The 17881-nt window shown below is 45.4% G+C and overlaps 1 long non-coding RNA gene across 1 annotated transcript; it reads left to right on the plus strand.

The window, feature by feature from the left end:
• Nucleotides 1–5312: 5312 nt before the first annotated feature.
• On the plus strand, nucleotides 5313–16294 carry LOC139279443 (uncharacterized). The gene is made up of 2 exons (XR_011596476.1): nucleotides 5313–5503; nucleotides 14655–16294. It is a non-coding gene; the product is annotated as an uncharacterized lncRNA (long non-coding RNA).
• The last annotated feature ends 1587 nt before the right edge of the window (nucleotides 16295–17881 follow it).

Genomic DNA, 17881 nt, shown 5'->3' on the forward strand with positions numbered 1-17881 from the left:
ACATCCTTGACCCTTGCACCAGGGAGGCAACATACCATCCTGGAGTCTCGGTTGCGGCCACAGAAACGCCTATCTATTCCCCTTACAATTGAATCCCCTATCACTATCGCTCTCCCACTCTTTTTCCTGCCCTCCTGTGCAACAGAGCCAGTCACAGTGCCATGAACTTGGCTGCTGCTGCCCTGCCCTGATGAGTCATCCCCCTCAACAGTACTCAAAGCAGTGTATCTGTTTTGCAGGGGGATGACCAGAGGGGACTCCTGCACTACCTTCCTTGCACTACTCTTCCTGCTGGTCTTCCATTCCCTAGCTGGCTGTGGACCCTTCTCCTGTGGTAAGATCAACTCGCTACATGTGCTACTCACGTCATTCTCAGCATCGTGGATGTTCCAGAGTGAATCCACCCTCAGCTCCAATTCCGCAATGCGGTCCGTCATGACTGTAATAAGATATGACCTGTAACCACCAGCATACCTTACCACCAGGGGTGCACTTGCAAGAGACAGGTATATAAGGGCAGATCTCAGGCAAGTGCAGCATTCCAGAGCTGTGAAATAAAGGTGCAGGTCCAAAGTGACCTTGACTTCACTACATGCCTCATGTAAATCTGTACTGAGGAAACAGGACTTTACACTGCGTGACGTCTTTTAATAGGCATAAACCACGAGGTGATCCTGTGGAAGCTGCTGGCTGTGGAGACGTTGGATCTGAGCAGGGCCATCACGATTGCCCAGGCTTGCTTGACCATGGTCAATATTACAAAGCAGATATCCTCGCAGAGTCGGAACTCCACGGCAAGTACTGTGCACCAGATTGTGTCGTCGGTTGGCGGAACTGCACCTGGCAGGGCCTACCCGACTGTGTTTGCGAAACCTGTAGTTGCTCGAACTGCACCATTGGGCATGAATCTGATTTCACCCTGTTGGCATTTTGGGGGCAATCATCGGCCTCATCAGTGCCTTTTCAGGCACTTTATCTGTAGAGGCTGTGCGAAAATGGGACACCTTCAGCGGATGTGTCCGCAGCTCATCAAGCGTGCTGCAACACACCACGTGGATGATGATGACCGATCCGGAGTGGATCCGGCAATGCAACCCGAGATACCCAAGGAGGAAGTGCATAGTGTGTGGTGTCCCTGCACCCTGCTACTGAATCACACGAGGCATGTACTGCAGACCTTTTATTTCCAGGACCAAGTGATGACCCTGCATGGGACCTCCCTTTAAATATCTGAGTGCACAGGTGAGGAGTGTCTCCCACAAGTTCACCCTCTGTGGTCAAGGTGTGCATTTCCAGGACATATATACAGTGTACAGTGTGGTTGCATGATGGTTACAGTTGCATGATGGTTACAGTTGCATGAAGGTTACAGTTGTATGAAGGTTGCATACATGACATAGTGTACATTCGTTCCTGACAAAGAGCCAACTGATAATGATTGAATTAAAATTGAACGACTTGCCAGTATCTATGGAATTAGACACGGGTGCGAGTCAGTTAATTATGAGCCAGAGGACTTTCGAAAAGCTGTGGGATACCAAGGCCGTGAAACCCAAGCTGAGTCCAGTAAATGCAAAATTGCGTACCTACACCAAAGAGCTCATACCAGTGATTGGCAGTGCAGCAGTCAAGGTGTAGTACAATGGGGCGGTTCATGATCTATCGCTGTGGATCGTTCCAGGCAATGGTCCAATGCTGTTCGGCAGGAGTTGGCTCGAAAAAATAAAGTGGACCTGGAACGATATTAAAGCTTTGTCATCGGTGGATGACGCTTCGTGTGCTCAAGTGCTGATCAAATTTCCCTCGCTGTTTGAACCAGGCATCGGCAACTTCATGGGCGCCAAGGTGCAGATCCACCTGGACTCGGATGCAAGACCCATCCATCACAAAGCCCTGGCGGTCCCATACATGATGAGGGAGAAGGTCAAAATTGAATTGGACAAACTCCAACGTGAAGGGATCATTTCACCGGTCAAATTTAACGAATGGGCTAGTCCCATTGTTCCTCTGCTGAAGAGTGATGGCACTGTCAGGATTTGTGGAGACTACAAAGATTACGATCAACCGAGTTTCGAAACAGGATCAATACCCGTTACCAAAGGCTGATGACCTGTTTGCAACGCTAGCTGGGGGAAAGTCGTTCACCAAATTGGATCTGACGTCGGCCTATATGACACAGGAGCTTGTCGAATCGTCGAAGAAACTTATGTGCATCAATACGCATAAAGGGCTGTTCATTTACAACAGGTGTCCTTTCGGAATTCTCTCGGTTGCAGCTATATATATCAGAGAAACATGGAGAGTTTATTGAAGTCCGTTCCTAGAACCATGATGTTCCAAGATGACATTCTGGTCACAGGTCGTGACACTGCTGAACACCTGCACAACCTGGAAGCGGTTCTATGTCGTCTGGACAAAATGGGGCTCAGACTGAAACGTTCAAAGTACGTCTTTATGTCACTGGAAGTTGAATTCCTGGGAAGGAAGTTTGCTGCAGACGGCATCAGGCCTACGGAGTCGAAATCAGAGGCCATCAAAAATGCACCCAGACCCCAGAATGTGATGAAGCTGCGTTCGTTCCTTGGTCTTCTCAACTACTTCGGTAATTTCTTACCTAAATTGAGCACATTATTAGAACCATTGCACATGCTGCTCAGAAAAGGCGACAACTGGATTTGGGGTGTATCTGAAGACAAGGCTTTCGAGTAGGCTAGAAATCTGCTTTGTTCCAACAAATTGCTGGTACATTATGACCCGTGCAAGCGTTTAGTATTGGCCTGTGTCGTTTCATCACATGGAGTTGGTTGCATGTTCCAACAATCCAATGAGTCGGGCAAACTACAACTGTTGCGTACGCGTCGAAAAGCATGTCTAAAGCGGAAAGAGCTACGGCATGGTAGAGAAAGAAGCTTTAGCCTGCATATATGGGGTTAAAAAGATGCACCTGTATCTGTTTAGGCTTCGTTTCGAGCTTGAAACCGATCACAAGCCGCTCATATCTGTGTTTTCAGAGCTTGGAGGTATCAATACCAACAAGTCGTACCACATCCAGAGGTGGGCACTGACATTATCTGCCTATGGTTATGTCATTCGCCATAGGCAACGCACCGAGAATTGTGCCGATGCATTGAGCCGTTTACCGTTGCCCACGCCAGAGATGGAAACGCCACAGCCCGCAGACCTATTGTTAGTCATGGATGCCTTTGAGAGTGAAGGGTCGCCTGTCACTACTCAACAAGTTAGGACCTGGACCAGCCAGGATCCGATCTTATCGGTTGCAAAGCATTGTGTCCTTAGTGGTGATTGGTCAGCCATTCCCAGGGAAGTGTGTGATGAGACCAAACCTTACAACCGTCGCAAAGACAAACTATCCATTCAATCTGATTGTTTGCTATGGGGTAATCATGTTGTTATGCCCAAGAAAGGCAGGGAACGATTTGTACGGGATTTACACCCATCCCAGTATTGTGATGATGAAGGCCATTGCCAGGTCTCACGTTTGGTGGCCTGGCATTGACTCTGTTTTGGAGTCATGTGTGCATTAGTGCAACACTTGCATGCAGTTAAGCAATGCACCAGTGGAATCTCCGCTAAGTCTGTGGTCGTGGCCATCCAAACCATGGTCGAGGATCCACATCAACTATGCGGGTCCTTTCCTGGGCAAAATATTTTTGGTGGTGGTGGATGCGTATTCCAAATGGATAGAATGTGTAATCATGTCATCCAGCACATCCACAGTCACCATTGAGAGTCTTTGTGCCATGTTCGCCACTCATGGTCTGCCCGACATTGTTGTGAACGACAACGGATCGTGCTTCACGAGTTTGGAGTTTCAAGAGTTTATGAGACTCAATGGTATCAAGCACGTAAGGTCAGCACCATTCAAACCCACGTCCAATGGTCAAGTGGAGCGGGCCGTCCAAACCATCAAGCAGAGCCTGAAACACGTAAGTCACGTTTCTTTGCAGACTCACTTGTCACGCATACTGCTTAGTTACAGGACTAGACCCCACACACTTACCGGGGTCCCCCCTGCTGAACTGTTGATGAAGAGAGGCCTCAAGACCAGGCTCTCGCTTGTCCACCCTGATCTTAACGATCGCGTCGAAAACAGACGTCAACATCAGCAGTGTTATCATGATCGCACTGCCGTGTCACGCGACATCTCTATTAATGATCCTGTGTATGTGCTAAATTATGGTACTGGCACTGTTACGGCCAAGGAGGGTAACAGAATGCTTATTGTCAGGCTCACTAATGTGCAAACCTGCAGGAGGCACATTGATCAGACGAAATTGTGGCACACAAATGAACCGGAACCGCTTGAAGGAGACACCATCAATGACCAACCGATTCATATTCAGCCATCAGAAGACCCTGCTGTTGTCAATGAATCTGGACCTTCAATCCCCGACATGGACACTGCCACTCCCATTAGATCGGCTACCCAGCCTCAAGTCATGAATGACTCGGAGAGCTCACCCAAATCTGGAATTGAACTGATACGATCAACTAGGGAGCGGAAAGCCCCGGACCGTCTCAATTTGTAAATAGGACTGATACCAAGATCTTGGGGGAAATAATATAATGTATGTATGTCTGGGTTTAGCTGCCACCAGGGGGAATGACAGTCAGAGGTCATTGGGCCACAGACACACACATGTGCAGCCCTTGTATATAAAGAAAGCCTCCATGTTTAAGAGCTAATAAAGTAGAGTCAGGTCGTACATGATTGAGTTCACAGTACTAAACCTATTGAGTTATTGTATACGCAATGGGAAATCTCAAAAGCTTATTGACAGAAACCTACGGGAAAACCCAACCTAGGTTTTTTAAGCTTGCAGGTCTTCTTCATCGGAATAAAATCTTTCAGTCTCATTAAAAAAAACGTTTTAAAAAACAGCCTTGCTGACAACGCACAACATATGATGGTTTTATTGCCCTAACCATGCTGCTGAATATGATAAACTATGTGTGACTGTGTAAGATACTGTTTAGTATACTGCACTGCTGTCTGCAACTCACTGCTTGGAGGATGACTCATCCACAATCCCAGAAATCAACTGGGATATAACTGCGCTTCTGCAGTCTTGCAACTGTTCACAGTGACCTTGAAAAATAGCAAACAGAGGATCAAAATAAGAATTTATACAATATTCAAAAGTAGCTGTCAAATTGAATAATATTCATGATATTTTTTGTCAATATATCCTTCATATTCACAATGACAGAATTAAATGCTTTATTAATAAAATTGGTTGGTGTTGTAATCACCCACAGGATGATGAGAATGGTAGATTCCAATTCTCCAGCTCATAGCTGGCTCTCCAATATACTGCCTCCTTCTTATCTTGGCTATATTGATCCAGCATCTTCAGACATTAGGCCCAGCTTTTTGCAGTGAGGTGGAAGGACCGTGGACGTCACAGGGTTGCAGCAAAGGACAAGGCTCATGGTTGTGATTTCAGAGAGCCCGAAGGAAAAGCAAAGCAGAAACTAGCAGGTAGGATGGCTTAAATAGAAATAATCGGCAGAAGACTTTGATCTGCTAGTACCTGGTAATAATGGAAAACTGCATTACATTGTCTTCTGGTTTGAATGGATGTAATCTAGCTAACAGAGGTCAGACTGCTGGATTTCCACAGGGAAGCAGTCTGACTGTGGGGGAATGAATTGAGCTTTAAATAAAAGAGAAAATCAGTCTGCAAAAAGATGGCCAGCTGCAACATCCTCCAAACATGATTATGACAAAGATATGCATTTAAATGCAGTAAATGCAAATCCTTCTCCAAATGATTGACTCTTTTCAAAATGTGCTTATGTGTAACTTGCTTCCCCCCCACTGTGCAGATTTTAAACCACATTTGATTTAAAAAAAAATACAAATGATCATTTGTGGGAGGATGCTAAGCTCATTGCACTTGAAATAAAAGAAGATATGTTTTTTCTCTTGTTACATGCAGAGAGGAAGACCTCCAGACAATACCCTTCTAAAATGAATTGTCTATCTGTTGAAAAGACTTTTACAGCTGCGAATGTAGGTTCCATGACTTGACCTTGAATGTTTGGGCCGGGTTATTAAAGACGGCTCCAGATCAATAACACTCCTCCAGATCCATTTGCTCTCGATGCAGATTTAGGGAGTGCTGAAAGTGAGGGAACGGAAAAACAGACAACGCAAGAGATCCTTTACTCAGTGAATAATGAATGTCAATGAGCACAGGAGGGATGCTGACTCTATGTCGCTCGCAGATTCAAGCTTTGAAGGTTGTGACTCCTGGGGAGAATTGCTTAATAGGCCCCACTGGGAATCTTACATTTGCAGTTTGTCAAATTCAGTTTCTCTTGGACAACTAGGCAAACATAATATATTAACAGATTATTGACTGAGAATAACATTTTATAACCATGCCTTTGTGTGGCCCTGGCCACACTGCAGAAGCAGGGGTTTCAGAACTACAATTCTGTGACTTGCAAGCTGGTGCATTCACTGACAGACTGATGCTAGCCATGTCAGCTTGCACATTATTTTCCTAGAGCAGGGTATGCCTTTGTTAGGAGGGGCTAGCTCCAACCAGTAAACTCCCAAAGTAGGGCTGGCTGTTAGGGACTAGGCCATTTTTAGTCTAATTAACTCCCAGTCCCCTGTGCTGTGAGCATTGACTCATTACATAATTGATTCCATAGTAGAAGCATATTTGCATCCTTGACCCAAATATCATTTTAATAGGCACAATTTCATTAGTTTCTGCACATTTCATTCTCCCTTCAACAATAACAACTTGTATTTACAAAGCACCTTTAACATAGTAAAACATCCCAAGGCACTTCACAGCAGCATTGTCAAACAAAACTTGACACCAAACCACATGAGATATTAGGACAGATGACCAAAAGCTTGGTCAAAGAGTAGGTCTTAAGGACCGTCTTAAAGGAGAAAGGAGGTAGAGGCGGAGAGGTTTAGGGAGGGAATTCTAGATCTTAAGGCCTTGGCAGCTGAAAGCATGCCACCAATGGTGGAACGATTAAAATTGGGGATGCTCAAGAGCCCAGAATTGGAGGACGCAGATATCTCGGAGATGTAGGGCTGGAGGAGATTAGAGATAGGGAGGGGCGAGGCCATAGAGAGATTTGATAACATGGATGAGAATTTTAAAATTGATGGGTTACTTAACCAGGAGACAATGTAGATCAGCGAGCACAGGGGTGATGGGTGAATGAGTTAGGACTCGAGCAGCAGAGGTTTGGATGACCTCAAGTGTCTGGAAGGTAGAAAATGGGAGGCCGGCCACTAGTGTGTTGAAATAGTTAAGTCTAGAGTTAATAAAGGCATGAATGAGGGTTTCAGCAGCAGATGAGCTGAGGCGGGGCTAAGTTGGGCAGTGTTACGGCGGTGGAACTAGGCGGTCTTAGTGATGACACGGATATGTGGACGGAAACTCAACACTTGGGGTTAAATATGACACTAAAGAAAGATGTGAGTACAGGGCTAGGGCAGGGGAAACCTTCGAGGAAGTTTGGCCCGGTAGACTAGGGGAAGGGAGGGAAGTGGCAGAGGCAATTGATCGGATGAGTCCTGAGCACTTGTTGGAGGTGAGGGTGGAGGAAACCGGGGAGAGTGGTTTAAGAAGACGGTTTGTAGAAGGGAAAACAAGCTGAGGAATATCTTTTGCATTCCAGGATGATCTTGGAACAGTGAGCAGTTTTGGCAGCTGAGTCCAAGACCCGATAGTGCTTTATGTGTTCCAGCTAGATCTGGCGGTTAATGGTTAAGAACATAAGAAATAGGAGCAGGAGTAGGCCACCTGGTCCCTCGAGCCTGCTCCACCATTTAATAAGATCATGGCTGATTGGTTAAAGCAGTTGTCCACCATATCCGTTTAAGTCTGCGTCTCTTGGACTTAAGAGAATGAAGGTGAGGGCCATACCAGGGGGAGTGGCCAGGGTGAGAGGGAATATTGGTTTTAATGGAGACTAGGGCATCAACAGTGCAGTTGAGGGTGTGGTTGAGCAGATCGGTAGCTGCAGAAATGTCATGGTGAATGGAAGGCCAAAGGCTGGATTATTGGGATTTTGAAAGTGCAGTTGTAAGTGAATTGGAAGAAAGCTTTTTCCAGGGCTGGACACAGAGGGATGGAGGGTTGAGTGGGTGGAGGTGGAGCATAGCTAGCACATCAATCCAGAGGAATGTTAGGGTCCGCATTCTGAGATTACCAGAGATACTCCATTGAGTTGAGGTGAAGGCCACAGTTGGAGAAGGGTGTCTCAGCAGAACTGTCCAAAGGTTGCTTGGGGAATATGGACCCAATATCAATTACCAGAGGCACCTCTGAGTTTAGATCAACACTGAAAGCGTGGCTCAGATCAGTGCTCTGGGGCTATCCCCATCCCTATTGCCCACGCAGTGGTCCTGTAGGGTAGGAATCCTCTAGATAGCGAGAGGATTTGTGTATAGGAGCAGGGCAGTCTTGCTGCAGTTGTACAGGGCCTTGGTGAGACCACACCTTGATTATTGTGTGCAGTTTTGGTCTCCTAATCTGAGGAAGGACATTCTTGCTATTGAGGGAGTGCAGCGAAGGTTCACCAGACTGATTCCCGGGATGGCAGGACTGACATATGAAGAAAGACTGGATCGACTAGGCTTAGATTCACTGGAAATTAGAAGAATGAGAGGGGATCTCAGAGAAGCATATAAAATTCTGACAGGATTGGACAGGACAAGAAGAATGTTCCTGATGTTGGGGAAGTCCAGAACCAGGGTTCACAGTCTAAGGATAAGGGGTAAGCCATCTAGGACCGAGATGAGGAGAAATTTTTTCACCCAGAGAATTGTGAACCTGTGGAATTCTCTACCACAGGAAGTTGCTGAGTCCATTTCGCTAGATATATTCAAAAGGGAGTTAGATGTGGCCCTTACGGCTAAAGGGATCAGTCGGTATGGCGAGAAGGCAGGAGTGGGGTACTGAAGTTGCATGATCAGCCATGATCATATTAAACGGTGGTGCAGGCTTGAAGGGCCGAATGGCCTACTCCTGCACCTATTTTTTATGTTTCTATGTTTCTCTCACACGCAAATGTTGCCAGTTGCAGAAGTAGTAATAGGTGTAAGGCAAATGGAATTGCTATGTAAGCATAAAATCCTGGTACCTATTTTCTGAGCAGCAAGGGCTCAAACCGACACTTGTTAGCAAGTGACTGGATTCCTTGTGGGGGAGGTAAGTGAGGTCTCTTTAGGAGCAACTTGGCTCTAAGATGAAATGCCTGGCAATGGGAGACTGGAACTGAGTTGATCCATCGTGGCATTCCAGGTAGCTGAGCTAAGCAGGTCCGCAGTACTTCCGAGTGCTGCTGATGGTCGACAGCAAGCCTGGTTCACCTCCATCTTCACTGGGTTGTGTTGCAAAAGCTCCATTTTACCCAGAGCAAGTTCATGACTGAGCATTTGAGAAACGCAGACCACAAAGTATGATCCTCAGGGTGCATTGTGGGATCGAATTGAATGTGTGGCTGGGAGTAGTTCAGTATTAGTTACTCTCAGCAGGAGCCTTGTTAGGAAGCAGGAGCCAGGGTGAATAATTTGAATTACACCCACAAGCAAAGCTAACAGGCTCTCATTTCACTTTAATAGGTAAGAAGCTGTTCCTGCAGTCAGTGGGAGGTACATTTTCAAGTCCGACTGACAAATCCTTAGCCTGATAATAATGGATATTCAGCAAAATGGACCAGTTGAAAGTCACACGTTAAACATTTCCTCTTGGAAACAGATTTTTTTTCCCCCGATTGCTTCGCATAAAGTATATTTTTATGTTGTGAAACAGCTATTTTGTTTAATAGACTGAGGGAGCTAAATTTCATAACCCTCAACAGGTGCGGGGATTGCAATGCGCGATTAACCCACACCCGCTACTTCCGATGCAGGCAGCACGCCAATTTTATGCTGACTGCTAATTTACATGATTACTGTGTCAAGCTGGCGCTCAGCAGGGGGCTCTAAATTATGAGAGACTCGCACCACTTAAAGCCTGCCTGCACCTCTTAAAGGGGAGCTGCATTGTGGCTGGAGCAAGTGCTGGAAGTCATTGTGCTTTTTCCACTTCATATTGAGTTGCACAATGTGGCAGAGAGCGGGCTCTCCATGATTTTCAACACTGCACTGGAGGCCTTTGTGGTGGAGGAGCAGATAGATGTGTTCTATCCACAGGGGGCTAGGTGGCCCTCTAGACAAACTCTCAGAAGGCCAGATAGCTGTGGTGGTCAATGCCAGGATTCAAGCCCCGAGGACCTGGATGCAGTGCCACCAAATGTTCAATGATCTCACACGAGTGGTCAAGGTCAATGAATGTCTCTTCAAATACCATATCCTACCATCTGCACCACTGGCCTCAAACTGCTCAACGCACCACACCCCAATCACTCACTATTAACAATCTATCAATCAGGACTCATAGCTAACATTCATAGCTTCGACTCACCCTCACAATCTTAGCACTGCTGCAAGCCTCACACCCGCATTTCACAGCTTGCACACATTGCCAGCTATTCAACCATGACAGCCACACCATCCAAACAGATTGTACCACACTCACTGACCATCTTCTCTGCCTCTTGCAGGACAAGTTGATGCACAACTTGAGGGGGACAGGCGCGGCTGCATGTACTTATCCCCATGGAGGAGACGGTGCCCGCGATCATTAGAGTGGTTATTGTTGAGCCCTTGGCCAGTGATGGGGCTGAAATGATAGAAGATGATAGTATCCGCCTACCTAATCCTCCTTCTACATCCCACTTCCCCCTCATCCCACAATCTCTTCTGATTTACAAGCTGCAGATGGTGTAAGCATCGACCTCTTACTTTCCCCCCTCCCCTTCACAACAACCCTACCCTTGTGCCTTTCTCCTTTCAGTTACCCAAGAACTGCACCCTGGCCAGGCAGTGGAGGAAGAGAAACAGGTGGAAGAGCAGGAAGACAGTGATGATGAAGAAACCCCGTCACTCGATTTCACACTTGCAGCCACCAGCTCAGATACTAACACTGCGCATAACTTAATGGATAGCTTAGAGGCGGGATCTGTAAGTGGTGAGTCACTGGGCAAGTATGGCCTGAAGCCAGAGCAGGGGGCAAGGGTAGCAAAGGTGCCAGCTTCCCAGAGGCGAGGTCGCACATGAGTTCTGCTGCAGAGCACTCAGATGAGCACTTCGATGGGGCAGGCTATAGAAGAATGCTGGAAATCTGAGATTTCCAGCATTCCCTGTTTTTATTTCAGATTCCAGCATCTGCAGTATTTTGCTTTTATATAGAAGAACGCTGATGGGTATGCACAACGAATTGCTTGGTGCATTGGCAGGCCTGCCAGAAAGCCTGCGTGCGATGTCAAGGAACACGGAGGAGTCCGCCACCAACCTCGCACAGGGCTTTGAGCAGAGCTTGGAGCTCATCGTTTCCAACGTGGAAGTGGTGGGCAATTCCATTAGTGCACTTGTGGACCCAGACATGATGCAGCATCTGATGTCTCAGCTTCCATTGCAGCACAAGCAGCAGCCAACCAACGTCTGGGTGCTGCAGTGGAAGCTCAGACTTCTGGCATGCAAGGTCAGCTTGCTGACACGCAAGATCAGACTGCTCTTGTGCAAGCTCAGCTTTTTATTCTGTCTCTTTTTATTGATGGTGTGCAGTGCTTTTATTTAAACAGTTAATGCTGATGAAATCAAAGGCAGAAATTGGGAGAAGCGAACAAGCTTGACAATGTGAGGGGAAAGGATTAATTCACACAATCGAGAAATAAATGTCAGGGAAGCACCTTGGGGAGTAAATGAAATTTATACCGATTGAATACAAAATGAACAGCACATCTGATATCAGCATAAACAGTGTTCTACAGCTAACAAGGATTTCACACCCTCAATATTTATACTGGGGAGCTCATCCATCGAAGAAAGAAAACAAAACATAGGCTTTCAAAACTCCTTTTGGTAAAAGATGAGTGGGCGTGTAAAAATATGATTAGATTTACTGAGGTAAAAATTCTTGCCCAGACTCAGCACTGTGCAATTAGCGGGCATCTGAAGCAAGAGGCCCGAGGATTGAGAGAAATTGGATGTTGGGCCTCATCTGCATACTTGGGTGAGTTGCCAGCACTGGTCTCACCCACCCAATGGGAGCATCCAATTTAGGGCTTCGTTCTTCACCGGCAATGACCCTCAGGTAAGTTCTGGTAGGGGGTTTGGACCGAGCTACAGGGGTGGGGAATCTTGCCGCCTATGGCGTTGGAGAGAAGCTCTCCTGCTCCTGGATCCACAGGAAGGATTTTAAAAAAACATTTCAGTACTTACTTTTCGTTGGTGACCGCGGGAGCCGCTGAAGAATCCTAAGTGGGGAAGGCCTGATGTCTGCCCTGTTCATCAGTAACTAATTTCTCCAGGGGGTCCTCAACAGGCACTAGAAACCCAATTAACATATTTAATGGGTCGAATGGGAGTTTTAAGCAAACACCTGGGAGTTGGAACAACATCTGTGCCAATTGGGCACAGGCCATCTCTCTGCTAAATTGGTTCAATTTTTGCCCAGTTAAGGCCCAAAGCAACTGGGTTGAGATTGGATAAATTCATTTCACAATGATAGAACTCATACATATAGCAGGAAGATCCGGCTTTTACTGCATCAGTCTGGGCTGAAATCAAAGCCAGGCTCCAGAGATGAAAGGCCACTATTAAAGCCGCTCCATCATTCAAAGGAGGGGTGACTCTCCCTCTAGTTTTCCCTCTCATCCTCTTTGTAGGAAATGCCCAGGTCCCATTTGGCATTAAACTGATATCTCACCTCTGCCACATTAAATGTAAATTTTATACCCCCAAAATATTTGCATTGTTAATGTTGTTATTAAAACTGTAGCAAAATAAAATAGCTTATGAGATGCTTAATGCTTAATTAAAAAACACAAACAGATAGTATGAGCTACACTAATATTTGCAATATTGGTTAGTTCGAAAGATGCATTAAGAAGTTTAATTTAAAGTTTAAGGCACAAATTCCAGCTACTGTATATTATGAATCAAAGAATTTTACAGCACAGAAGGAGGCCATTTGGTTCATCACGCCTGTGCCAGCTCTAAAAGGGCTATCCATTTAGTCCAATTCTCCTCCTTTTCCCCATACTCATTAAAATGTTTCCATTACAAATGTTCATTCACTTCCCTTTAAAAAGCGATGATGGATTCTGCTTCCATCATTGTTTCTGGTCAGACATTCCATGACTGAGCAACCCTTTTTGTAAAACAATTTCTTCTAACTGCTCCCTTTGCTCTTTTGATGATCTTAAAGTTCTGTCCTCCAGTTACCGACTCTCAGATGAGTGGATGTAGTTTTTCTCAATTTACCTTCACCCTTCATAATTTTAAATACTTCTATTAGTCCTCTTTTAATGAAAAGAGTCCCAGTTTCTGTTGCCTCTTTTCATAACTAAAGTCTCTCATTCCTGGTATCAACTTAATTAATCACTTTACTACCTCCTCATGCCCACGATACCCTTCCTAAAGTACGGTGCCAAAATTGGACACAGTATTCTAACTGCGGCCTAATTAATGGTTTGTAGTAATTGAATATTATTTCTCTGCTTTTGTGCTCCACATCACTATTTATAAAAACATTGGTATCCCATATACATTTTTAACAGCTTCTATTTGAAAACAAAATAATAAAATGTAACTGTTGTCGAGAAATAGTTTTTACATAATGTGGGCTGAAATGATTCACTTTTTGAAAGGCCTTTTGTTGACTCACCCTGTGGCTTAGCAGATAAATGCGGCACGTGGTGTTATACACAGATCAGAAGAGCTCCAAGTTTGATCCCTGGTCTGTGCTGAATAGCCATCGCTACAATTGCATCCAGCAATCCTGTAAGTAAAATAATTTACAGTTCCTGCTGTTGATTCCTATCTGATAATCCCAATTGGAAAGTGTACATGTACGCCTTCAAATGAGGACAGGGTCGTGCTTGGATCAGTTGGCCACTATTAGTTAAATTGTCTGCTGCTGTTTAATGCCTTGGCTCACTTACAAAGAATGGCCCCTTGAGTAAGGTACTGAAGATTACTGGTGCCCACGGAACTGTACTCTAGCACTGGCAGACTTCAGAAAGAATTGGATAGGATTTACAATCAGAGTAATGAAATCAGTAACATTTTAAAAAACACATTTGATTGTCAAAGGTAATTTTATTTATTCACAAATAGGCAGAACTAATTTTCACACTAGGTTAATCACAGAATCCCACAGCGCAGAAGGAGGGCTTTCGGCCCATCTTGCCTGTGCCAGCTCTTTGAAAGAGCTGTCCAATTAGTCCTACTTCCCTGCTTTTTCCAAATAGCCCTTTTTTCATTTTCAAATATATATCCAGTTTCATTTTGAAAACTACTATTGAATCTGCTTCCACCACCCTTTCCAGATCATCATAACTCACCTCCTCATGGCTCTTTTGCCAATTATCAAATCTGTGTCCTTTGGTTACTGGCCCTCTTGCCACTGGAAACAGTTTCTCCTTATCTACTCTATCAAACCCCTTCAAAATTTTGAACACCTCTATTAAATCTCCCCTTAACCTTCTCTGCTCTAAGGACTGATATACTGATTGATTGCTCTATCTGCTCTTCTCTTAAGGTTGTTCCTTCAAGACTGTGGAATATGAGAATTGAAGAGATAACTGAGAAGGAGACCTGTTCATTTACGATGAATACATTTTAAAAAGACCATCTGATCATTTTGCCTTTGTAGATCAGAAAATACTGAAAAGCACTATCGCAGCGGTGCTGAGATCCGCCTAGAGAGGGAATAGTTTGGTCGGAAGCTTGAAGGCAGCCATGGAAACGAGAAACAGATCCAAGGCAGAAGCTAAGGAATCCCCCAAGTCTGCCGCATCGAAAGCAAGCACCGTGGCTGGAGATAAGAAAGAATTGCCCAGCAAACAGCCCGAGCCCACCAACGCCCCGAAGAAGCCGATTGCCGAGGTTGCTGCAGCCAATGAACCGAAGCCTGCAGGGGACAACTCCGTCACACCGCCCGCCAGCGCCTTGGAAAGCAAGAAGGCAGCAGACACCCAGCCGGAAGCCCAGGATGACAAGGAAGATACTTCTGAAGGGCAGCCCAGCAATTTGTTTGAAAACATGAAGCCATATATACTCGGAGGGGTGGCCATCACAGCCCTTGCGGTCCTCGTAGGTGTGGTGTTCATACTCCACAAGAAGTAAAATGTATAAAATTGTAAATCAACGCTGGTTATTTTCTGCATGTGTTGGAGGAAATATCTTCCAGCCCCTAAATCAGTAATTGTACAACTGTGCTCACCACTATGAGTCTTGGTTTAAAGTGATGGTATTTAACTCACAGTGTCCATATGCGTTGCAAAACTTTTAAATTAACTTGTATATTGTAAAAGTGGACTTTCCCACCCCCATCCCTCCATCCCCACCTTGTACAGAGCTTAAAGCAATGTAAAACGGGCCACACTTGTTCCCATGCTAGCTTCCCAGTAAAACTTTTCAAACACCATAGATTCCCCCCTATAAGCATTTAGTGTATATCTTATATTCTAGTAGGAAGCCTTGCAAAAGTAGTCCATTCCCTTGTAGCGAATAAAACGAGATGTATTTCAGCAGCATGTAAACCAATTTTGCTCCCCGGGCCCTTCTCACATCCACACATCCCTCTTTCGCGTTGACTTTGCTACCATCATCAGTGACAGCAACCACACCAAATTGGATCACGACAATGATCTGAAGCACCAAGGTTATGGGAAAAAAAATCTGCAGGCAAAAAGAATGCAATATGGCGAAAGCAATAAAACCGAGTTCCACTCCGAACTCCCATTCTTTCTAGAACTTACTAGTAGATTCTCTGTGTAATTTGTTCTTGGGGCCCACGAGAGTATTTAATTCAACTAATGATGTCACATTTACTTTGACTTAAAACAAGCGTATACATGCAATAAAAAAGCTAAGTTTAAAAAAAAAACAAATGACTAGTTGGAAGTTGATAATAGGTAGAGTAGCTGAGCACAGTGTGACCCAGGCTGCTAGTAATGTACCCATTTCTCCTAAACCCACATACTCTGGACACTGCTTGTTATTTTAAGTGTTGTATCAGCTTCTAAGTGAACAGTAAGGTTGGCTAACAGATGTGCTGTATGTGGACTATGTAGTCTTTACTCTGTAAATAATAAACGAGCTGCTATCGGTCAGAATTTAATGCCTGGCTACCCTGTTGCTCTAAGGAATGTGATTCAATAAAATAACATTTCCGAAGGTCAGATGTGATGTGTTGGTTTACAGGATGCCATTCGCCCCAGAAGGGATTATCTCGTCTTAAGTTCCTTTTCTTTATAGTTTTGATCAGCAAGTTACATGTTTTGTGAAGTTGCTCTACAGTTTTATTACACAGAATGTGTGGGAGAATACACTGCTTCAGTGGGATTGTTGGCACAGCTCTACTTGTGCTGGTGACGACATGATGCTTGAGGGTTGCTTGGGGTTAAATTTCACCTCACCTGCCCAGGTGGGTTAAAAACATAAGAAACATAAGAAATAGGAGCAAGAGTAGGCCATATGGCCCCTCGAGCCTGCTCCGCCATTCAATAAGATCACGGCTGATCATTGCTTCAACTCCATTTTCCCGCCCGATCTTTTTCAATTTTTTTTTCTATGCTCTATCTCAACAGCCATTTGTGGCAATATTCCAATAGGCCTCAGTATCTGGGTCGGGATAGGTTGCCTGTTTTGCACCCTGTCCAATTTAGTCTGCATTGGATGGTAAGAGATTGAATGGCTGAACAGTCTGCTGATGCTTACTGCCTAAACTTTAAAAAAATTTGTTTATTGCCCATCCCTAATTGCCCTTGAGAAGGTGGTGGCTTGAACCGCTGCAGTCCATGTGGTGAAGGTACTCCCACAGTGCTGTTAGGGAGGGAGTTCCAGGATTTTAACCCAGCGACAATGAAGGAACGGGGATATACTTTCAAGTCAGGATGGTGTGTAACTTAGAGGGGAACTTGCAGGTGATGTGTTCTCATACGCTTGCTGCCCTTGTCTTTCTAGGTGGTAGAGGTCACGAGTTTGGGAGGTGCTGCCGAAGAAGCCTTGGCGAGTTGCTGCAGTGCATCTTGTAGATGGTACACACTGCAGCCACGGTGCACCAGTGGTGGAGGGAGTGAATGTTTAAAGTAGTGGTGGATGGGGTGCCAATCAAACGGGCTGCTTTGTCCTTTGTCGAGCTTCTTGAGTGTTGTTGGAGCTGTACTCATCCACGCAAGTGGAGAGCATTCCATCACACTCCTGACTTGTGCCTTGTAGATGCCGTAAAGGCTTTGGGGAGTCGGGAGGTGAGACACTCGCTGCAGAATACCCAGCCTCTGACCTGCTCTTGTAGCCACAGTATTTATGTGGCTGGTCCAGTTAAGTTTCTGGTCAATGGTGACCCCCGGCATGTTGATGGTGGGGAATTTGATGATGGTAATGCCGTTGAATGTCAAGGGGTGGTGGTTAGACTCTCGCTTGTTGGAGATAGTCATTGCCTGCCACTTGTATGGCACGAATGATACTTGCCACTTATCAGCTCAAGCCTTAATATTGTCCAGGTTTGACTATATGCGGGCATGGACTGTTCATTTTTGGGGGTGTTGCGACTGGCAATGAACACTGCAATCATCAGTGAACATCCCCACTTCTGACCTTATGATGGAGGGAAGGTCACTGATGAAGTAGCTGAAGATGGTTGGGCCTAGAACACTGCCCTGAGGAACTCCTACAGCGATATCTTGGGGCTGTGATGATTGACCTCCAACCACCACAACCATCTTCCTTTGTGCTAGGTATGACTCCAGCCAGTAGAGAGTT

Source organism: Pristiophorus japonicus, chromosome 14, assembly GCF_044704955.1.
Source record: "Pristiophorus japonicus isolate sPriJap1 chromosome 14, sPriJap1.hap1, whole genome shotgun sequence".
NCBI lineage: Eukaryota > Metazoa > Chordata > Chondrichthyes > Pristiophoridae > Pristiophorus > Pristiophorus japonicus.